This window comes from Pongo pygmaeus, chromosome 7 (assembly GCF_028885625.2).
Source record: "Pongo pygmaeus isolate AG05252 chromosome 7, NHGRI_mPonPyg2-v2.0_pri, whole genome shotgun sequence".
NCBI lineage: Eukaryota > Metazoa > Chordata > Mammalia > Primates > Hominidae > Pongo > Pongo pygmaeus.
In genome coordinates this window covers 12,365,228-12,389,129 of record NC_072380.2, presented here as the reverse complement: position 1 = coordinate 12,389,129, position 23,902 = coordinate 12,365,228, and the positions used below count along the sequence as shown (strand labels likewise).

The following is a 23,902-nucleotide window of genomic DNA, read 5'->3' as shown; positions in this document are numbered from 1 at the left end:
TGTCGGAGAGCTCCTTGATTACAGTTTATAACCCGGTTATAAAGTGTCCATTCTCGGGTGAAACTTGGCTTTCAGTTCTCTGAGATGGCAGAGCATTGTGAACTGGTCACTTTGAAAGCTGAGGGAGAGGTGGACGGAAATCAGGTCCTCTCCAGGTGGCAGCCCCACCCTTGCTTGTCAGTCCCAGAGCAGCTGCTGTGGGGTGTGCCTTCCCAGGAGGGGATGGGGCAATGCTGCGAGCTTGCACCAAGCTGGGCACAGTTCTCTGTAGCTCTCTCTTCTCCTATGGCCAGTAGGAGTGGGTGTGCTGATGAGGGCTCTTCTTACAGATTTTTGTTATGATAGCTACTAATATCATGGGTTGTTGCTACTGACAATACATAGGATGATGTGTTACTTTCCTCTATGATGACTGCATTTGACCTTGAATTAGGCAACTGACATTGGAGTTGGCCCTTTCATTCAAATGGGCCTCATTCCTCATCTATTACATGGGAAGAAGGAGTGAAATAAACCCCTGATCTTATCCTCTGTGAAAATCCTACACCAAACACAAGAGCAAGCACACAAATTGAGAAACGTGGGGGCACAGAGAGTTACCTGAACAACACAAGATTTTCGTTGCTGCGGTGATTTATTTTTATACATTTATTTATTTACTTTTTAATTTTACTTTAAATTCTGGGATACATGTGCAGAATGTGCAGGTTTGTTACATGGGTATACATGTGCCATGGTGGTTTGCTGCACCCATCAACCCATCATCTAGGTTTTAAGCCCCGTATGCATTAGGTGTTTGTCCTAATGCTCTCCCTCGCCTTGCCCCCGACTCCGTGACAGGCCCTGGTGCGTGATGTTCCCCTCCCTGTGTCCATGTGTTCTCATTGTTCAACTCCCACTTATAAGTAAGAACATGCGGTGTTTGGTTTTCTGTTACTGTGTTAGTCTGCTGAGAATGATGGCTTCCAGCTTCATCCATGTCCCTGCAAAGGATATGAACTCATTCTTTTTTATGGCTGCATACATTTATTTTTAAAATTGCAGTAAAATACCTATAATGTAAAATTTACTCTTTTAACCATCTTTAAGTGTATAGTTCAGTGACATCAAGTGCATTCACACTGTTGTACCACCATCACCATCTGTCCACAGAACTCTTTTAATCAATACAAATATTTTAACAGTGTTGGCATAGCACTAAAAATAACATCTCAAAAATCAATAGTGTTTTGAACTGATAAACCTCCTTTGGAGGAATTTAAGGCATTTCACAAACATTATCTTGTTTGTCCTCGCAATGGCCTTAGACAGGAGCAGAGAGAATAGAGTGGGAAGATGAGACAGAGAGAAAGAAGAAAAAAGAGGAGAAAATGCAACTTTGCCCAATTTGTAAATGACCGAGAGAGGCTTAATGAAACATCATGGGTCTCACAGGTATCACATGGATGATGATCTTCGAACCTGGATGTTTGGTTATTAGTTCAATTTTTAGTTTTCCAGGATAGACTATGATGTCACTGGGCGGTTGTAGCTTCAACCAGAGAGGGGAGGATATATTTTTAATGTTATAGGACAGCCATGCCTGTAACATTAAAAAGGGGCTCTCCATGCCTTTCAAGAGGGTTTTTCTTCGTGGACACATTGTTGGGATGGGTGTGTCAGTCTGGGAGTGGGGACTGGGAAGAAAAGGCAAGTTTTGGCAGAGGCCAGAGTGGGGTAGATTATTCTCCCAGGTTCTGTTGGTTTCTGGGCAGCTGCTAATAGGAGGATTTGGGTTGTAAGACCTGACTCGGTTGTAAGGCCGAGAGTAAAGCTCTCACCTGTGCAAAAGCTTTCATGGCCTGGGAATTAAAGTTTCATGGCTCCAGCCTGTGTGCGTGTGCGTGTGTGTGTGTGTGTGAGAGAGAGAGACAGAAAGAGAAAGAGAAAGAGAGAGAGAGAGAGACAGAGAGAGAGAGAGAGAGAGAGAGAGAGAGAGAGAAATCAGATATGAAAGAAAAAAAATGTGATTTTTTCCTGGCTGTGAATGAGGGATCAGTTCAAGAAATTAGAAACTAAAGTTGATAAATTGTATTATTTATGTATTTTTTAACTTGGAGAGTCTTTGAAGAACTAATTTTCTTTGGTGGAGAAGACAACAACAACAACAAATTGTGTTCATTTAAAATTGTGTTTCAGGTTAGACATGGTGGCTCACATCTGTAATCCCAGCATTTTGAAAAGCCGAGGCAGGCGGATTGCTTGAGCCCAGCCATTCAAGATCAGCTTGGGCAACTTAAGGAGATACTATCCCTACAAAAAATAAGAAAAATTAGCTGGGCTTGGTGGTATGCACCTGTGGTCCTAGCTACTTGGGAAACTGAAGTGGGAGATGTGCTTAAGCCTGGGAAGTCGAGGCTGCAGTGAGCTGTGATTGCACCACTGCACTCCAGCCTGGGTAACAGAGTGAGGCCCTGTCTCAAAGGAAAAAAAATGTATTTCAATTAGACTTAGTCTTTTTGTTACTGGAAAATTTTACAATACATTTCTGGGAGCAAGAACATGTTACTGCTCCTGGTGCAAGGTTTGAATTCCTAAGATCCAGGAACAAAGATGTACATAAACTTTGATTAAAAGACAGAAATGAACCTGAAAAACAGTCTGGCAATTAGAACCAAGCCAGTAGGGTACTGTTATTTAGCCTGGAACATCCTTTCCAAGTAAGTGGGGAGAAGGGCGCTGCTTCTTAGTGAAAGGAGTATATAATTAATTGGTCTGGTGGTCTCCACTCAACCAGTGATATGTGTAATTAGTTTCTCACTGAGAACAAAGGGAAGCACACAATAAATGCTAGCTTTGTTGTTGTTGTTGTTGTTAGCTCTGCAGCTGGCTAAGCTCTGCTGAACCCACAAGAAGACCAAGAGTAGCTGACTTCAAATCTCCTTCCTTTATTCACTCACTTTCTTAAGAACCTGCTTTGCACTGGGCACTGTGCTAGAAGATGGTAAAAAGGGTTTCAGGCTTGGCCATGAATGAGTTTACAGACCAGCAGAAGGAGAGGAGACAGACATGCCAATGTATCAGTGCAACCAAACATCATTGATGCCATGAAAGACACATATGCAGACAGTATAATGAAGGGAGTGATTAGTTTGTTTGGATGGTGTATAAGGAAGTAGATAAGGCTTCTGCAAGAGGTAATGTCTAAGCCGTGTTTTTAAAAAAGTCAATGAGAATTTCCCAGACAGGAGGAGTTTGGGAGGATAGGTGAGAAGCACTGCAGGGAATGGTGTATTTGTCGCTACTTATAAAGACATGCCCGAGACTGGTTAATTTATAAAGAAAAAGAGGTTTAATGGACTCACAGTTCCATGTGGCTAGGGAGGCCTCACAATCATGGCGGAAGGTGAAAGGCACGTCTTACATGGCAGCAGAGAAGAGAGAATGAGAACCAGGTGAAAGGGGCTTCCCCTTATAAACCCATCAGATCTCGTGAGACTTATTCACCACCATGAGAACAGTATGGGGGAAATTGCCCCATGATTCAATTATTTCCCACCAGGTCCCTCCCACAACAGGTAGGAATTACGGGAGATACAATTCAAGATGAGATTTGGATGGGGACACACCACCAAACCATATCAACGGTGAGCAACTAAAGTGAAGGTTCACACTCCCCAGAGGTTTTTTATGAAATGATTGCTGAACGGAATGGAGTCACTGGCAAAATGTACTGCTTGGGGGAAAGAGGGGCTCAGCTGGTCAGGCATCCTCAGAAGAAAGGAAGAAGGTGGAATGAATAATGGCAAGAAGAAAAGTGATGAAACAATAAATGAGAGTAGTTGGATGATAAAAGAGTATAAAAAAGTGGAAAGGTTAAGAAAAATCTTCTATTAAACCCCTGAAGAAGAATTACAAAGCACTCAGAGTTAAGCCAGATGATCAGCAGACAGGCCTTTCCAGTTCATGTTTTTAATTTTAATTTTTTTCTGTGACATCAGAAATTTCTGCTAACCTTTCCACTTTAAAGCTGGAGATAACACGGCCTGTATCAGGCAAAAATCCTCAACAGAACTAGGATGATGCCATCTAGGCAGCACAGTCTCTAAGACTAGAAGCCATTATTCTCTTTGTATCAGATCCAGCCTGGTCCCACTGCCTGCTGAAGCTGCACCCCCAGAAGAGAGGGAGCCCCTGGATGGCTCCAAGGGGCATCAACCAGCCCATCCTCTGTCCTGTGCCTATAAACTCCTTCACCTCCATCTCAAGGGTTCGCCATGATCCCAGGTTCCAGGAGGCCAGGAGGATCAAGAGTCTCAGATAGCAGAAAGCCCACAGAATCTGGCTACTACCAGGAGATCAGTTGCCTTTTTTTTTTTTTTTTTTTTTTTGAGACAGAGTCTTCCTCTGTCACCCAGGCTGGAGTGCAGTGGTGCAATCTCAGCTCATTGCAACCTCTGCCACCAGGGTTCAAGCAATTCTCTTGCCTCAGCCTCCTGAATAGCTGGGACTACAGGTGCTCACCACCACGCCCAGCTAATTTTTGTGTTTTTGGTAGAGACAGGGTTTCACCATGTTGGCCAGGCTGGTCTCGAACTCCTGACCTCAAGTGATCTGCCCACCTTGGCCTCCCAAAGTGCTGGGATTACAGGTGTGAACAGGTGTGAGCCACTGCACCCAGCCGAGATCAGTTGCCTCAATTGTCAGTTTCCTCCTCTCTCCCCTTCTCAGGTCTATCATGGCAGAATTTGTCCCAGAACATACAACTACAGAACCACCGAGTTTTAGTGTGAGAAAAGAGCCTAGGCATCTCCTAATTTAATGGGCTTCAATGGTTTGGCTCAGTTGCCCTAAGCAATAAAAATAATTTGAGTATGTAACCTCAATTGACGTATATTTACTCATTTATTCATTTATAAATGACATACTTCTGTACTAATATACTTTAAGACGTATATAAAAATTATATTTAAAAAGAAAAATAAATAAAAGTGATAATATTTTCTCCTGTGCCTTAATGGATTATCTTTGTTCCTTTTGGGATATGTGAATCTGTTTTGGAGACAACTTACCTAATTCAGTCTGATCTGCTAATCTCCTATGTAACTCTCCACCAAGAGGAAATTCAACCTTTTCATGAACACTTGGAGGGACACCCAATCCATTTTGGAAACATCTAGGCATTTCTTGATTACCATGCTCTGGATGGCCAAATCGGGGGGTTTTCATGCAGTATCACACCTGGACTTTGAGCCAGAAGTGAACACTTCTCTGGGCGCCTCGCTTCTGGCCCTCCCTGGATCTCACTGCAACCTGAGTGCCAGAGCTGTGAAGACTGCAGCAAAGTCCTCCAACTGCCACGGTAAATATTATCATTGCCTCTGGTATGCAGAAAAGCAAGCAGAGCCGCATTTGCTGCTTCCAGGTGGCAGACACAGAAATGAGAGCAGGGCAGGAGGGGCTCGGAAGGTGTCTGGGAAGAAAGAGATCAATAAAGACCTCACTAGTGTGCAGTATTTACTGTAAACAGCCCAAGGTGGTTTGGGGTTGGGGCGAACTGTCAACGTAGAGCAGTTCTTTCTCAGGGACTGTGGGAACAGGTGTTCTAAAAGGAAGGATGAAGATAGCAGTTGCAGTGGGATCGGCAATGAGACCCTGGGCTCAGGGAAGTCACTGAGGTTTAATGTGGCCTGGCAGCCAGCGCCACAGCACACGAGGCCCCTGCCACATTTTACACACACATTTCAAGATCCTGTATCGCCACAGCGTGTCATTACTTTAAGACCATGGAGTACTTTCTCAGTTCTTCAGCAGAGAGGTTTTTTCCAAAGCACACAAATGCTAGTGGTGGAGCTGGTTTAAGGCCAAGAATCCTCAACTGACAAAGAGCTCAGTAAGCCCCGGGTAGGATAAAAAATGCAGGTGTGTCTTGCCCTGAAACATCTCAGGATGAAAGAACTGGTTGGAAGTGCCTCTCCATCTAGCTTTTGGCTAAAGCATTTAAAGGAGGCTCTCTTTCAACAATTAAGCTGGTGTGGGATGGAAGAGCTTTCGTGCAGTTAGGGAAAAACCTTCTCCCTCTTCCTCTTTCCCAGTTCCAGTTGCTTTTGAGTGACAGGCTAACCTGGGTCCTGAAGCCAGATTCAGAATTACTATGGCTTTGAATTTGATCTCTTATGGTTCTATACTGAAAGAGCAATATTCTTTTTGAGGTGAGTGAGTTCCCCATATTGGAAGCTGCTCTGGGTTTAGGGTAGAATCTTCAGGGTCCAAGGGAATGCAAAGGGAAAACAACTTGGGTTGTAGTTGGGTGGTGAGACTATGCTAACTTTTTGTTGTTGTTGTTGTTGTTTTGGTTTTTTGTTTGTTTGTTTGTTTGCTTCCCAAGAAAGCTTTTCCTAATTCACCAGTTCCAGAAACCTGCCTGCTTCCCTGGCCGCAGGGCAGGTGTATATTCAGGTGTAACCAATCATTCTGTCCTGACATTAGTGATTGACCCAAGGGTCAAACTGGGTCTTTCCAAGGTCCGATAAAGTAAATATCCATGGTTGCTACATAGGAGGCTATGAATTTGGGGCTCTTGGGCACTGTGTTATTATCTGACATGGGGAGACTTGGAATGAAGCTGACAGACAGGTGGCAGGGATGAAAGATAAATGCAGGCGGGCATGAAGCTGCATGACAGGGAGAGTCCTGGGAGTGTGGAGTCGACCACAACTCCTCGCTCTCCCCAACCCCATGTGAAACCCATCAGCGAGGCCTTTCATCTCCACCTTTGAAAGAGAACCAAATTCTGATGATGTGATGACATCTCACCAGCCCCACTTTGACAATCTTAAATCCAGAGGGCAGACGGTCTCTCGTGGAAAGCAACAGACGTGTTTTATCTGGCCTCCCTGCTCTCTGCTTTGCTTCTGCGTAGGCTACTTTCCATACAGCAAAGAGGTCATTTGGTGGTTGTCTGCTTGGCCAGAGAGCTTTGAAACAGTCCCTACATTCTGTCACTCCTCTGCTCAAACTCTCCAAAGGATTCCCATCTCACTCAGAGTAAAAGCCAATGCCTTACGGTAGTTTACCACTCCCTGCAACCTGCTGTCCACCTCTGCTCATGGTCCTCCCCACTGTTCCTTGAACAGAACATGCACGTTCCCAGCTTCATGTCTTTGTATGGGCTGTTCTATCTGCCCGGAAGATGGCAGGGCTCACCCCCTAACCCCTGCAGTCCTTTATTCAATGTCACCTTAGTAGTAAGGCCTTCCCTGACCCCACCACACCCCTCCCCTCCACTCACACAATTCTCTGTCTTCTGACACGGCTATTTTTTTTGTAATTTTTGCACACTATATATTTATTTTTCTGTTTGTTGTTGATGTCATAATTTTCATCACTGTGTAGCTGAAACCTGAAACGCTTAGCTGAAACACTGAATGGCCCCTGAAACCTAGTGACTACAATCAGTTGCAATCCTGGCATTCTGGGTGTTGGTCCCAGCTGTTCTTTCCTTTATTCTGCTGGTTACAACAGCGGCCTTCCCAGCTACCAGAGCCTATTAATTCCCTCTTTTGCATAGGCTAGCTTGACTTGTGTTGGAGTACTGCCATTTTTAAACCTGGAAATTTGGGGGCAGATCTGTAAAATGTCTAAAGATGAAATACATTGGTTTTCCCCCGCCCCAAGCTTTTGATATTGGTTCAAACTATGGGCTTTCAATATGCCAGTAGCTGAACCCAACACAAATGTAGAGCTTATTCATAGTTTTCATATTATTGTCTCTTGTTAAATTGTACGTTCTTAAATTTTTTTGCTACATTCTTAAGCCTGAGTTTTGGTATCTCTTAGAGTCAGCATTCTCCTGTGGGAATTTATCTCTGAAATCAAACCTAATTCAGAGAGTACATGGGGTTCAATTTAGATAACTGCTTACAGTCAACTTTTTCAGATGGGTAACTCATAAAATGAGGAGTAGTGTGGTGTTAACACTCCAGTTCCTTATCATCAGGGTAGTGTAGGGCTGAAGCGGAATGACTGACAAGGAAACATCTGGAATCAGCTATTTTGTGGCAATAATCACATATCCTCACCCAGTTCTGCATGGAAGCTTCCTGTAGGCTGCAGGCCACTGGTATTCCACCTTTGCTGTACCTTAAAATCACCTGGGTTGAGTTGAAAACTCTTTATATCTAGGCTGCACCCTGGACCAATTAAATCAGATCTCTGGGGTTAGAAAAACATCAGTGAGAACAACAGCAGGTAGTCCTGAGCATATACAGTCTACCAGGTTCCAAGCTATGTGCTTTACATGAATGATCTCATTTAATCCTAACAATTATTCTGTAAGGCAGTACTCTTACTATCCCACCTAAACAGAAGAGGAACTAGATAGAGGTGCACAGAGTTTAAGTAGATTTTCCAAGGCTTTTTGCGGGGAGCCAGTGAAGAGAACCAGTTACTAATCTAGACAATCTGACTTCAGAGGCAAAGCTCTTTCATAATTTACTTTTTATTTAAAACATGAAATATACTTAATTAATTTTATTTTATATATATATATATATATTTTTTTTTTTTGAGATGGAGTCTCGCTCTGTCACCCAGGCTGGAGTGCAGTGGTGCGATCTCAGCTCACTGCAAGCTCCACCTCCCTGGTTCACGCCATTCTCCTGCCTCAGCCTCCTGAGTAGCTGGGACTACAGGCACCCACCACCACGCCCGGCTAATTTTTTGTGTTTTTTAGTAGAGACGGGGTTTCACCGTGTTAGCCAGGATGGTCTCGATCTCCTGACCTCGTGATCCACCTGGCTTGGCCTCCCAGAGTGCTGGGATTACAGGCATGAGCCACTGCACCCGGCCTATATTTATTTTGAGACAGAGTTTTGCTCTGTTGCCCAGACTGGAGTGCAGTGGCGCAATCTTGGCTCACTGCAACCTCCACCTCCCAGGTTCAAGAAATTCTCGTGCCTCAGCCTCCCAAGTAGCTAGGATTACAGGGGTGCACCACCACACCTGGCTAATTTTTGTATTTTTAGTAGAGACGGGGTTTCACCATTTTGGCCAGGCTGGTCTTCAACTCCTGACCAAGCAATCCACCTGCCTCGGCCTCCCAAAGTGTTGGGATTATAGGCGTGAGCCACCATACCCTGCTGAAATATACATAATTTAAGGAGTCAAATAGTTCTCCAAAGCTCGTTACCAAAAATATCAGTCTATCAGTCCCCTCCTTATCCCCAGCTGATCTATTTTCTTATCCTCAAGGTGATCACTTTTAATCATTTTAGCTATTTCTTTTCATATTGATATCTATGTCTCTATCATTGTTTATAATGTGACTTTTGGTTTTTCCACTTTAAGCCTTGGCTCTTACCTTCCCAAATGGAAAATGAGGGTGTAGATTTCATTGCCCATTATTGCTCACTTCTCCTGATATACCTTTGATTATATCAGAGTGGATTACGTTATTTGGGTTGTGTAAGTATTGTTAATTGTGTAAATAGCTGAGCTACGCAATATGTTCACCATATGAGTATTCTTTCCTCTTAAACAATTCTATTTTGTTACCAAGTTGTAGAATCTGTTGTTATCTCTCTCAGAGTAATAATGGTTGTTAGTTTCTTGTTTGTTTGTTTGTTTGTTTTCATTGGTGGGTGAGGTGTAATCTCATGTTCTTGCATAGTTTCTGTTTACTTCAAGTTGCTTTTTTGTTTGTCTCTTCTGGAATCCGCCTCAGATGTTCTGTGATCTTTGGCTGTTTGCTTGTGAGTGTCAGAGAGGTGCAAAAAGCAGACTGGAAACTGCATAAATGGAGAGAAGGAGGGTTGTCTCTTCTGGCTTCACTGAACGTTTCCTCAGGAAACTCCAGCATCGGTATCACTATCATGCAGAGTTAGGAAAGGGATCTGTGCATCCAAATGTTTTGAAAAACACTTTTCACCAACCGTCTTCTTTTAAGCTCCTAGTTTACCCCCCCTTCCAAAGGTATCCATGCTATCCATTCCTGAGGCTTTTCGAGGACCCAGATGCAAACTGAGTTGCATCTCAGCCTTTCCCATGGCTGACTTAGAATGCATCTGTCTAGAATGCACTCTGCCAGTGATCAGTTGTGCTCCTACTTAAAAAAAAAAAAAAATCATGCACATGGGCCAGGTGCGGTGGCTCACACCTGTAATCCCAGCACTTTGGGAGGGCTAAGTGGGTGGATTGTGAGGTCAGGCATTCAAGACCAGCCTGGCCAACGTGGTGAAATCCTGTCTCTACTAACAATACAAAAATTAGCCAGGCATGGTGGCGTGCGCCTGTAGTCCCAGCTACTTGGGAGGCTGAGGCAGGAGAATCACTTGAACCCAGGAGGCAGAGGTTGTAGTGAGCCAAGATCTCGCCACTGCACTCCAGCCTGGGTGACAGAGCAAGACTCTGTGTAAAAAAAAAATTATGCAAAAGTATGTATATTACACACATGTATCTGTTATATGACCTTGTGACTCAATCTCTTTGTCATAGTGACTTTATGTCATTACTGAAACCTTCTACCCTCATTTTACTGGGGACACAGATAGGAGCGGAGCTAAACAAGTGTGCTCAATCCATCATCCTTAATGGAGGAATCAGAGCGCCCCATCACCACCTTTATTAAAATGATAGAAAATCGACTGTCTGCCTGCTAGTGAGTGTGTATAAGCACCTCCACAAGCCTGCTTCACTTGCTTCTCACAGCCATTTTACATAGGTCAGGAGGCCTTCACATGCCCATAGCGCATGGAAATGATAGGGCGCTTAGCTGAGACCACATCACAGGTCTCTTGACGTCTAACCCAGTGCCATTTCCACGTGTTCAGATTGTATCCTGGGCTATTCCGAGGACAACACTTGAAACGGGAAAGAATGATGTGCCTGGGCCCACCAGAGATGATGGGAAACCTTGATTCTGTTTATCACCTTGATTCAAATTTCACGTTCACAGCCTGAGTCTACAAAGAAGAGAAACAGAAGAGGGAAGCCTGGTGAAAACTCTTTCATTCCATTCTTGTCTGTCTTTATCTGCTCCAACTGTGAGGACTGCTTACCCTAGGAGCAGATCAATGCAGAGATGGACACATTTGTAGCACCTACAAAGGGTGAGAAAAGACAGGGGATTCCCAGGCACCGGAAGAATGAGGAAAACAGTGACCTTTGCTCCCAGGCTGGAGAAAAATGCTGTATCTAAACTGACATTGGCCGGCTGGATGGCATTTAGAAACCAAATGAACTGCTGGTAAGTGGCGAGGTCAGGGGTTCAGCTAATTGTGGAACCACGGGCACTCCCCACTGACCCAGAAATCCTTGTAATCTATGGCTTAGGGACATACATTGTGAAGGTGGTTTTTACAGTTCATCTTTGAAAATAGACGCGGGAAGCTCTGGCTGGTATACATACTGATAGTAGCCTTGCTTGGTGTCTTAGAAACATCTGCGAAATATAGCTTTCTGGCTTAAATAATAAAAGGAGATAGAATGATAAAAAGAAATCACAGCAAATACAGTGAATGAACCAGGTTTGATAAGGTACATGCAGAAAACGACCTTATTTTCTCTCTCCGATGCATTAGAATCCATGTTGTAATTTTGTACATTCTGCAACGTTGGATGAAAAATCAGGCAAATCAAATAACTTTGTCACTATTGGTAATAAAAAGTCTTCTAGGTTATTTAAAATCCAAGATGAATCTTCTGGAAATCAAGCATTTCAACAAATAAAATGGCCAAGGCAATGTAGACATCAAAACGGAAAGCTTTATCTAAAGCCAAAGTTCTTTTCCTCTTCTGTTCTGTGCCTGCCTCAGGCTCAAGATCTGAGAATGGAGTTTCCTTCCTCCTGCTGCCTCGTGATATTGATTCTGACTTCCCTAGGGTTGGAGCCCAGGGGAAGGAGATATGGGAAGGGACCAGAAGGTCCTTGTTGGTGGGCACAGCTGTAATGAGACATGCGGTGTAGAGATGAGCAGTTCTGCATCTCTCCCTTCCGGGACCTTTCGGATTGTGAATCTCTTGATGCAGGCAGTGCCATGCCCTGGGCGAGCAGCTTTATGAAGATTCCTCGCTCCATCCTGGGGCTTCTGTGTGTCGGTCCCTCTGTTGGGTCATGGTGCCTTCCAGGAAGCCATCTGTGCTGACAGGGTCCTCCATGGCTTCCCATATGGTTCATAAGTGACTCTTCTCCATCCATAGCAGTCCCACTCCTCTCTCACTGGGTTCTTCTAGGTCAGGCCAGTGGTCACAGTCTCTGCTGTTAGTTTTCCCCAGAAATAAGTCAGGTGCCAATGTCTGCACTCTGCACAGTTTTAGGGGATGCAAATCAAGTTAAAGGTGGTTACCCTGCTCCACTCTGTTCCCAGCAGCACTTTACATAGCCTGATGGGAGGGGAAAAGGGGAAAAGGTCCCCTCTCCTCCTTTGTGGGGATGGGAGGAAACTCATCCTGCTGACTTTGCACAAGCTATACCCCTGTTCGGGCCTCCTCAGTGTCCCCTGCTGTACTTGTAGGCAGGTGACGGCATTTGACTCTTTTTTTTTTTAATTTACCCCTTTGATGCGTTTTGAGTCTGGCATTAGCCTGGCTCCTGGTGGTTTGTCCCTGGCCTTTGGGATCCATAGTAGAATGGAAAACATTCCTCAAATATTCCAGGTCCTAATCCCCACAACCTGTGAATATTACTTTATTTGGCAAAAAAATGTGGTTAAACTGAGCATCTGTCACTGGTAAACTGAGTTCCTTCCCTACTTTGCATTGATCACAGGGAAAGAATACCCAATTGGAAAAAAGGCAAGCAGGACTTATTCTCCCGCCAGAGGAGAAGGAGTGAGCTCTCGCTCCCAAGACACCTCCTAATCCCCGAGATGTGGGAAGCTGAGGGATTTTAAGGCATTAGCTATGGATTTGGGAGGTTTGTAAGTATGTGCAGGTGCAAATATACATGCCTCTTCATACAAAGGCATGCCTCTTCATAACATACGTAAACATACATAACATGCCTCTTCATACAAAGCATGTTCAGAAAATGGTGGCGATTTTCTTCCATGGGTGCAGCTTTTAGTATTATAATGATATGTTCATGATCTAAAGGCAACAAGGAGTTGCTGGTTCTGGTTTGTTCTGGGTTTGAGCAGGCTTTATCTTCCTCTGATAACTGGTAAAATGTTCTGAAGCTGCTGGACCATCAGGAGTCCTTGTGAGCTAGCATACCAAGAGATCCAGAGAATAAAATAAGCTGTTTAAGAAATACTATCTGTGGATCATCTGAGGTCAGGAGTCTGAGACCAGCCTGGCTAACATGGTAAAACCCCATCTCTACTAAAAATACAAAAATTAGCCACTGCCCTCTAGCCTGGGTGACAGAGTGAGACTCCATCTCAAAAAAGCAAAACAAAACAAAAAGAAATAATATTGAGCTTTCTCAGCTATCTACTGCTAAAGAAAATAATGAGCTCTTTCAGGTGTTTCTCCAGGGCTGCCCCAGTAACAGATCTTGAGATGAGATTATCCTGGATTATCCTGGGTGGGCTCTTCACGAAATCATAAGTATCCCTAGAACAGGGAGGTAGAGGGAGAGCTGACGCACAGATGAGGAGGCAGCGTGCATGAAGGCAGAGATGAAAGTGCTGCAACCGCACGTCAAGGAATGCTGGCAGCGCCTGATGCTGGGAGAGGCGAGGAATCGATTCTCCTCCAGAGCCTCCCGAGGCAGCGCGGCCCTGCAGACACCTTGATTTCATCCTAGGGATACTGATTTGGGACTTCTGGACTCCAGAACTGTGAAATAATAAATTGGTATCAATTTGAGCCACCCCGTTTGGGGTAATTTGTTACAGCAGCCACAGAAAATTAATACAAGAATCTTAGCCAACAGTAAGGTGGAAAGAATTCCATTTTAAATCCTGTTTTTATTTTATTTTTTTAGAGACAGGGTGTTGTTTTGTTGCCCAGGCTGGTCTTGAACTCCCAGGCTTAAGCAATCCTCCTGTCTGAGCCTCCTGTAGTGCTGAGATTACACTGTGAGTCACTGTACCTGGCCTTAAATCCTGTTTATAAAAGAAACAATTTAAAAAATCATTTCAATGCCTCTGAAAAGGGCTGGTTATCTGTCTTGCATGTTATTTTTTAAAATTATTTTGTATGGATACATAGTAGGTGTATGTATTTATGGGTTACATGAGATATTTTGATACAGGCATGCAATGTGTAATAATCACATCAGGATAAATGGGATTTCCATCACCTCAAGCATTCATCATTTCTTTGCGTTATGAACATTCCAATTGTATTCTCTCATTTAATCCAAAATGTACAACAAATTATTGCTGACTGTAGTTACCCTGTTGTTCTATCAAATCCTAGATCTTATTCATTGTATCTAACCATATTTTTGTACCTATTAATCATTACCATTTCCCTGCCTTCCATTACCCGCCCCAGCCTCTGGTGGCCACCATTCTACTCTCTAAGTGTTGATATGCTTGAGGGGCATGATTTGATTGGTGGTATCTCTGCATTTGTTATTTTCTCTGCCTGAGTAACAGTGGGGCCTTATTGTAGGTGCTTAGTAACTTATTGGCCTAAGTCTTCCATTGACATTATCTCTGCAGACAGAACCTTCTTGCAAGTCCCATTCTCATGCAGCATTCTTGATCAGTTACGCTTGAAACGACACTATCTATGTGTTTGTTTCTTTCCTGGGGAAATTTAATATTAATTTTTCCTCAGGGAAACTCCCAGAGAGAGCATGGAACAACTTGCCTTGTGCACTCCTTGCAGAAAGAGGAGGATTCCCCTGTTATCGATAAGAGATAAGAGATGTGATTGACGCCTCTGATGCTGAGCTGACTCCCAGTTCTGGCATCCTGACTGTTGACTCACAGAAACTTAAAGGTGTACTAGAACTTGAGGTTTTGTAATCTGAACCCTAGAGTTTGCAAGTGAGGCCCCTGAAACCTATGGAGCTCGTTGGTTGAGGAACGCAGTGAATGCAGGGTCACTTCCAGAATCATGCTGGCCACCTTCAGCCACTTGGTCACACTGTTCCTATCTCTATGCTCGTTTCTCCATCTGTCTCTCTCTCTCTCTTTTTTTTTTTATACTGAGTTTTGCTCTTGTTGCCCAGGCTGGAGTGCAATGGTGTGATCTTGGTTCACTGCAACCTCTGCCTCCCGGATTCAAGTGATTCTCCTTGCCTCAGCCTCCTAAGTAGCTGGGATTACAAGTGCCCACCACCATGCCCGGCTAATTTTTGTGTTTTTAGTAGAGACAGGGTTTCACCATGTTGGCCAGGCTGGTCTCGAATTCCTGACCTCAGGTGATCCACCCACCTTGGCCTCCCAAAGTGCTGGGATTACAGGCATGAGCCACTATGCTTGGCCTCATTTCTTCATCTCTAAAAAGGAGAAGAAGGCAGGGGCAGGAAACTTCTCTGTTTGCTCATCCAACAAACAGTTGTTAGGCAGCGACCCCTTGCCAGGCCTCTGACTATGTGCCTGAGTTAGGAACACAAATCTAACAGTTCCTGTCTGATGGAACCCAGTCTGATGAGCCACATACTTCCCTCGGATCCCCTCTTTCAAGTTAAGACTTACATGGACGCCCACCGTCTATACCAGATAAAAGCAGAAGGGCTGTGTTTGCAGCAGATGCTGGGGAAGGCAGGTAGAGGCAGGGTAACTTGGTGCCCCATAAACTTGGTACCTCCTAGGGCCTCAGGAACTCTAAGACTCAATGGTATCTCAGCTGCAGAAATGCAAAGTAGAGCCCAGCCCAGCATGGCAACTACGAACCCTGGCTCTGGGGATGTTCAATTTGGTTTCTGATTGCTGCTGCTGCTTCCAAGCTTTGAGCTCTTGTTCAAATTATTTAATTCCTCCATGTCTCAATATTGTCATCCATAAAATTAGGATTATACCTAATTCTAATAGTACCTAATTCCTTGATTGTTGAAAAGAGTAAATGAATTCATTCATATATAACACAACAGAGCTGGACACAGAGTAAGCACTCAAGAAATGTCAGGTAATACAGCCCACGTGTTCATGAACTGCTTTTCAGCTCTCTCCAATCCAGCACAGCTGTCCTCATTCTTCAATCAGGGTGGATGACGGCAATGGAACAGACTTGAAAGTTTAGGAAAATTCCACTTGACTTCAAAGCACCTTGATGACTGATCATATGATGCTTGCCTTCTAATGGTCCGGACTGAACTTCAACAAGCTCTGGACACTGATTGAGGCAAACCCAGTCAAGGGGAACAGAAGGGAAGCCATCTGGGACCTCATCTCAGTCTGCCAGGAAACTGACATCTTTTTGCAAGTTAACAACCAGGGAATCAGAGGGAAATTACTTTTATCAGAGGGTTATGGCTTAGCCACTAGAAAGTGAGGCTTTCCTGTTTGCTGAGCCCTTAGCGCAGGTCCAGCAATAACACGAATGACAAAGGCTGGGAATAACCCAAAGCAAACTGGAGAGAAGCTTCAACTTTGGAGATGGGGTGGGAGTTGGAGGAGAGACTGGAAAGGAACAGGAAGAGAGGCAGTTTTGGACCAAGTGTCAGAGATGGAAGGGGAGAAAAGGAAGAAGACTGAATGGTCTTCTCACTAAGGACAGTTCATCATCCAGTAGACTCATTGCTCAGGGACCTGGGGCCTGCATTCTGAACAGTGTCGAACAGATGTAGCCTGGAGGGCCTGCGGATGACTCTGGGAAGATGCAGCTGGTGGTGGAGGATGCCCAGGAGGCAGTGACCACCTGAGCTCTGGCACCCGCACTCCCCACCTGGCCTGTGTGCATTTACTCAGCCCACCGATAGCATCTGCAAAAGCTCCAGGGGCTCCAGATCAAGTTTCCAGGGAAGGGTGACATCAGACCCAAGGGAGGAATGCTTCCTTCCCGGTTCCCATTCTAACCAACAATGCAGCCTGTGGCAGGTGTCCCTGAGTCACAGAAAACCACAAGGACAGTGAGACCAGGCTGAGTGCTCCCGGCCCTTGCCCGAGTGCCCTTGCATTTGTATGTTCTACACCAAACCTGTGAGCCCAGCCTGTGGGAGGAGGAGGAGAGGGAAGGTGAGCGGATTGGCTCTAACTTTCCACCCTGCTGGAAAAGAATCCAATCCCTTCTGGACGAATGCCACTTTCACAGATAAAAGAAGAATGTGGAAATAGCAGTCAGAGCTGAACCAACAAGAAGGAAGGTCGGCCCAACATGTATTGGATATCTACAATATGCCAGATATTGGATCTGAAAATTTACGTTCACTCTAGTTTATTCTCAAAGATGAAGCCCTGGCCGGGCACTGTGGGTCATGCCTGTAATTCCAGCATTTTGGGAGGCCCAGGTAGGTGGAGCACTTGAGGTCGGGGGTTTGAGACCAGCCTGGCTAACATGGTGAAATCTCGCCTGTACTAAAACTACAAAAATGAGCAAGGCGTGGTGGTGCATGCCTGTAATCTCAGCTACTCCGGAGGCTGAAGCAGGAAAATTGCTTGAAACTGGGAGGCAGAGGTTGCAGTGAGCCAAGATCGTGCCATTACACTACAACCTGGGTGACAGAGTGAGAATTTGTCTCAAAAAATAAAGAAAAGAAAAGGAAGCCCCAAGGTTGGAGTTACCATCCTCATTTTACAGGGGAAGAAACTCAGGCTCACTGACTTTCAGTCACCTACCCAGGTGCCATGTAGCTGGATTTGGAGCCAGGCTGGTCCTACTCCAAAGAAAGAGTTCTTTCCATGATGAGAGTGGATCCCATATACTGCCTGTCAACTGGTGTTGGAAACTGCCTTAAGGAAAAGATGTCTGCTTCCAGCTCTAGAAAAATTGATTCAGAAGCTCTGAAGTGAGGCTGAGAAATATGCCTCAGCAAATATTTCTAAAGCCCTCCTGGTAATTTGGGTCCTTAGCTGGATCAGGGACCAGATTGTCACACAGCACCGGCCCCTCCCACCGACACCTCTGACCCTGGTGAAAGCAGCATCAGTGCTTGTAGAAAGGCCCAAGACCTGAGATACCGCCCACCAGATCTGCCTTGACCCACTGCAGTTCCCTTCATCTTGGATCCCGGACTCCTTCATCAGAAGGACATTGGAACTACCCAGTCTATCCGCTTTCTACTGGGTTGTATAGCTCCCTACAGATGGGATCTGGCCTCTGTACAAACTCCATCAGATATTCTTCATTTAACAAACACTTCTAGAACAGTCACTATGTGCCTGGAAGCACTGTGTTTTACATACACAATCAATTCTCATTACTTGCCGTAGTTATGTTCTTTTTTTTCTTTTTTTTTCGAGATGGAGTTTCACTCTTGTCACCTGGGCTAGAGTGCAATGGCATGAATTCAGCTCACTGCAACCTCCGCTTCTCAGGTTCAAGAAATTCTCCTGCCTCAGCCTCCCTAGTAGCTGGGATTACAGGTGCCTGCCACCATGCACAGCTAATTTTTGTATTTTTAGTAGAGATGGGGTTTCACCATGTCAGCCAGGCTAGTCTCGAACTCTTGGCCTAAAGTGATCCACCCACCTGGGCATCCCAAAGTGCTGGGATTACAGGCACGAGCCACCACGCCTGGCCTGTAGTTATGTTCTATATTCTCAGCAAACACTGAGTTAACAAATACTGAACCATTGCTCCTAGGGGAGAGCCAGAGTGAGGTTCGTATGAGCTTCTGGTCACAATGTTTTTGTTAACAGGTCAGTACATAACTTGGCTTTCCATGTGCTTCTGTCTAAAGACATCTTATTTCACATATGTTGTTGACTCATTAACATTGAAATCACAGCCGACAACACTATAACTCATGCCTGAACTAAGATTTTCCAAACACACATATTTTCTCTGTAAGGCACATCCCAACTTTCTGTGCTTAGGAACACAGGGCGGCACTTCAGCACCATGCCTGGGGGCCATTTCAGATTGAAGAATGACTAACAAAAAGTACAAAACATGCAATAACTGTGTACTAAATAGACTGCAAAAAAGATATGTTTACAAACTGAGAGCTGAAATAGTAGGGCAGAGGGTCACCTTGTTCAGCCACAGCTGGGAACATGCATGTTGGTGACACACAGGCTTTCAGCTCTGCATGTGTCCACAAATGACCACAAAAGTGTCCTAGGTATTGATTTGGGAGTCACAAATAAATGTTAGCAAGTACGCAAGATCACAAATGCAGAATTAAGAGGATCAGCTGTATTCACTCATTTAATTGTTAACAACAGTTCATGAAGTAGGTGTTATCCTCGCCCCTCTTTGATCCTGATAAGGATCAAGAACTCAGAATGAGTTTCGGAATCCTGAATAAGTTGTAAAAAAATTTATTAACAGATTCCAAAAATGTCACTCTCATTTTAACAGATGAAAGAATGAAGGTACAGAGAGGTCAGCAACTTGTCACACAGCGAGTAAGTGGTAGAGATGGGATTTAAGCCTGGTGTATCTGCCTGAAAGTTAACCCTATAACCATGTTGCCCTTGAGTGATTTCAAACCATGGACTGCACAGCTGACCATGACCAGAGCCTACCCATCAAGGTGACACTGATGCAATTAAAAAGGAAAGAAGCCAGGTGCAGAGGCTCACGCCTATAATCCCTGCACTTTGGGAGGCTGAGGCGCTTGGATCACCTGAGGTCAGGAGTTCGAGACCAGCCAGGCCAACGTGGTGAAACCCGGTCTCTACTAAAAATACAAAAAAGAAAGAAAGAAAGAAAGAAAAAATAGCCAGGTGTGGTGGCCAGCACCAGTAGTCCCAGCTAGTCGGGAGGCTGAGGCACGAGAATCACTTGAACCTGGGAGGCAGAGGTTGCAGTGAGCCAAGATTGTGCCACTTCACTCCATCTTGGGTGACAGAGTGAGACTCTGTCTCAAAAAGAAAAAAAAAAAAAAAGAAAGGAAGGAATACTTTTGTATAGTTTTAGGCACTTCTAGATATTCACTAGGCCTGTTGCTTATGTCCTCTTAAGTTTGAGTTTCTCAAACTATCCAGGAGCCCTGATTTCAGAATCATCTGGTGTAATACAACTTCTCAGAGATTCTAATTTGACTGGCTTAAGGTAGGGCTACATTTTTAATAACTGCCTCAAATAAGCCTAATGTTTTCGGATTTAGAAAGCACTGCCTAAAATTCAATGCCATATTGAATCAAAATTACACATCGAAAATAATATTTATTTTTGAAATTAGTAGCATTCAGAGCTCTTCAGACTTTTCTTTTTAAGGTCACAGTTTTGTTTTCTTAATAGGTTGAGGGGAGGAAATGGGTCAAATAAAAATTATTGGAAATTCAATTAAAAAGTAGAAAGAGTATTTTTTTTTTTTTAAAGACTTGCTTCAAGATTTCTATAATACCAAAAGCTGGCCAAGAGCGGTGGCTCATGCCTGTAATCCCAGCATTTTGGGAGGCCAAGGTGGGTGGATCACCTTAGGTCAGGAGTTTGAGACCAGCCTGGTCAGTATGGTGAAACCCCGTCTCTACTAAAAATACAAAAATTAGCTGGGCATGGTGGCAGGCGCCTGTAATCCCAGCTACTTAGGAGGCTGAGGCAGGAATCGCTTGAACCAGGGGGGCAGAGGTTGCAGTGAGCCGAGATCGCGCCATTGCACTCCAGCCTGGGCAACAAGAGTGAAACTCTGTCTCAAAAAAAGAAAAAAAAAAAAGATTTCTATAATACCAAAAGTTAAAGAAACTTTGGCTTACTCAAAGATTTGATTTCTCTCTGAAGGGTGGGTTCTTACCTAGCTCAAACTCATAAAACTCTTGGCCAATGAAGAAACAGGTTGTTATCCCTTCTCTGTTTATCAACTTCTCCAAGATCCGACTTTTCAAGAAAAAAAATTACAGGTTCAGTCGAGAACAATGGAGAAACTAGGTTAGCCTGTTAATGTTACTTTTAGAAATCTGAGCACTTAAAAATAATGACTAACTGGAAGATTGTTACAGGAGTGTGTGCATTTGTCAAAATCCACTTAGATACTTGTGATTTGTGTACTGCCATGTTAATAAATTATAGTTTGATATGAAATACACAGAAAAAGTTTTTAAAAATGAGTAAGTGCTTTTGCGTAATTCTACTCCTTACATTCTATTATTTTCTGAGTTATCATAGAAGACAAGGTCTGTGTGTGCACTAACTTTTTTTCTGATTTTGTTCTCACTTGTTTAGTCCTGTGCAGAAGTCAAAGGAGACATGGCCAGAGGGCTGCTGAAATATTCACCAGCTTAATGTTACCTCTGGGAAGAAGGGATGGGCATGGACTTGCTATGCCTTCTGCTGTGTTTCTCTGAAAAAAAAAAAAAATGGAATGCACTATGATGGTTTCAAAGAAACAGTTGTGTACCACATCAAAGGCCCTCACTGTGAAACCAGCTACCATCCAAGGTTCCAGGCATCTCAGTGGTAACAGAGTCTGAGCAAAGGGCAATATGGTCCTCTAAGATTTTCTGTCTGGGCAGAAGTCCACCAATCTCATCTTCCTCTATTATACTAGCTCATCATTTGGGAGTTTGGAAGATGAATGCGTGAAGGAATGCATCTCAGTGGTAATGGAGCCTGAGCAAAGGGCAATATGGTCCTATAAGATTTTCTGTCTGGGCAGAAGTCCACCAATTTCATCTTCCTCTATTATACTAGCTCATCATCCAGGAGTCTGGAAGATGAAGGGGAGAAGGAATGCCTTCCAATCATCTGTGATTGGAAACTGAGCCCGGACACTCCAAACTACCATCCTGGCTGGAGCTCTCTCTTTCACAGACATCTCTCTTCAGCAATAGTTGCTTTGGAGATTACGAAATGGAACAGGATGGGCATGGTGGTGTGCACCTGTAATCCCAGCTACCTGAGAGGCTGAGGCTGGAGGATTGCTTGAGGCCGGGAGTTCCAGGCTGTAATGCACTATGATCATGCATATGAAGAGCCACTGCACTCTATCCTGGGTGACATAGTGAGAGCTCATTTCTAAAATAATTTTCTGAAACTAGAAGAAAAAAAGGGACAGGTTGCTTTTCATGTACAAAAGGACTCCTGGCTAGCTTGCTCATGGGATAAGAAGTTGATGCTTATTTGTCCACCCTTCCTTAACCTGCTTCCCCTGGGAGGAAGCACACACAGTGGGAGGCACCAATCAGGACTCACCGAACTCTGTGAGTTTTGTAATGGGGAAACACACACCCAAACAGCTGTTCCTGATCTGAATGCTTTTCTTGGGCTAAGTGATTTGTTCTGTGACATTCTGGGCTACATCATGTAATAAGTATTGCCAGATGGCAATCACAAGCATCATTTCCATTTCAAATTTGTGTTGCCCCATATCTTTGTCACTTTGTGCTCCCAGAGTGGGTGAAGAGGCTTGGCCCTCTGATAGTCATAGACATAGCCAGGCTTTAAGAATCTCACACCAATCACCGTAAATAATTTTAAGGCTTCTTATCCTTTAAGATCTGATACCTGGAAAGTGTGAGATTTTTTTTTCCATGAGGACTATTCACACGCTTGTTTTCTTGAGGATGGTGACCCCCTTTCAAACTCACCTGGATGATGCATTTCAGATTCTCAGAGAAGTTGCATGAGCCGATAGCTTTGAGGGAATTAAAAAAGACTCAAATCAAAGTCGATAATTAGCAGTTATGCCCGTGGATGTCAAAACACCTGAGACGCTCTCAGTTGGCTTGGAATGTCCAAGTACAAATCAACTTCAAACTATGTCCTTAGCAAATTTGTAAAATGTGTATATGTGTGACTATGTGCTTTTTTTTTTTTTCCTGCTTGTCACTGGGCTGCAAATTGGTTGGACCCTAAGTCAATCTGTTAAAAAGTAGGCAGTTAGGAGAAAAATGCCTTTCTGCCAGCAGTGTGGAACCACCCCTTAGCTTTAAGAACCCTGCTGGGGAGGAGATCAAATGGCCCCTGGATTAGCTGACTGTGAGAAAGCGAACCTGCCGAGTGCACAGGCCAGGGCTCATCCAAAAGTTTTGCTTGGCAGTTCTGCCCAGAACTATCTCTGTGTAGCTACTCCCTTCTGAGAAAGGCAAATGTCATGCAGGCCCTCATCAAGAAAAATCACCAGCACTCCCCTTAAGAAAGAAGGGACAAATGCTCATATTATCCATTCACATGTGAGTGTATTCAATGACCACACGTGAGACTGAGCTAGATGGTATACGCAATGAATACCAAAGCTGAATTTCGAGGCAGGTGCCTATAATCCCAGTGCCTGTAATCTTTGTAATCTGGAGCCTGAGGTGGGAGGATCCCTAAGTTCAGGAGTTCGAATCCAGCCTGAACAACATAGCAAGATCCTGTCTCTAAAAAACAACAACAAAAAAATACAAAAAGCAGAAATTTCACCCTCCAGGGACTTACAGTCTAATATTTCTCATAGAAGCAAATTATGAACATACAGTATTTTATATATATATATTTTTTTGTTTGTTTGTTTGTTTTGTTTTGTTTTGTTTTAAGACAGAGTCTTGCTGTGTCACCCAGGCTAGAGTGCAGTGGTGTGATCTCAGTCTCAGCTCACTGCAACCTCTACCTCCCAGGCTCAAGCGATTCTCATGCCTCAGCCTTCCTAGTAGCTGGGACTACAGGCATGTACCACCATGCCCAGCTAATTTTTGTATTTTTAGTAGAGACGGGGTTTCATCATGTTGGCCAGGCTGGTCTTGAACTCCCGACCTCAGGTGCTCCAGCTACCTCAGCCTCCCAAAGTGCTAGGATTACAGGCGTGAGCCACTGTGCCTGGAAGTATTATATTATTTATTCTTCTGAGATTAGACATAAAATGCTGAGGGGAAATATGTAGATGAAGAAAAACAGTTGTTGAGAATGTGGAAACGTGCATCTGTCACTGTCCTGATATTAGAGAGCTCTAGACGCCCGTTTTCTGCCTAAAAAGTGAGAAGGATAATTAGGTGGCCTT

At 44.2% G+C, this 23,902-nt stretch overlaps 1 long non-coding RNA gene across 1 annotated transcript; it reads right to left on the bottom strand.

The window, feature by feature from the left end:
• Positions 1–615: 615 nt before the first annotated feature.
• Positions 616–5,318, bottom strand: LOC134740098 (uncharacterized). Its single transcript, XR_010127334.1, has 3 exons — positions 5,052–5,318; positions 2,336–2,453; positions 616–983 (listed from the first exon to the last, which is right to left on the bottom strand). It is a non-coding gene; the product is annotated as an uncharacterized LOC134740098 (long non-coding RNA).
• Positions 5,319–23,902: the final 18,584 nt, after the last annotated feature.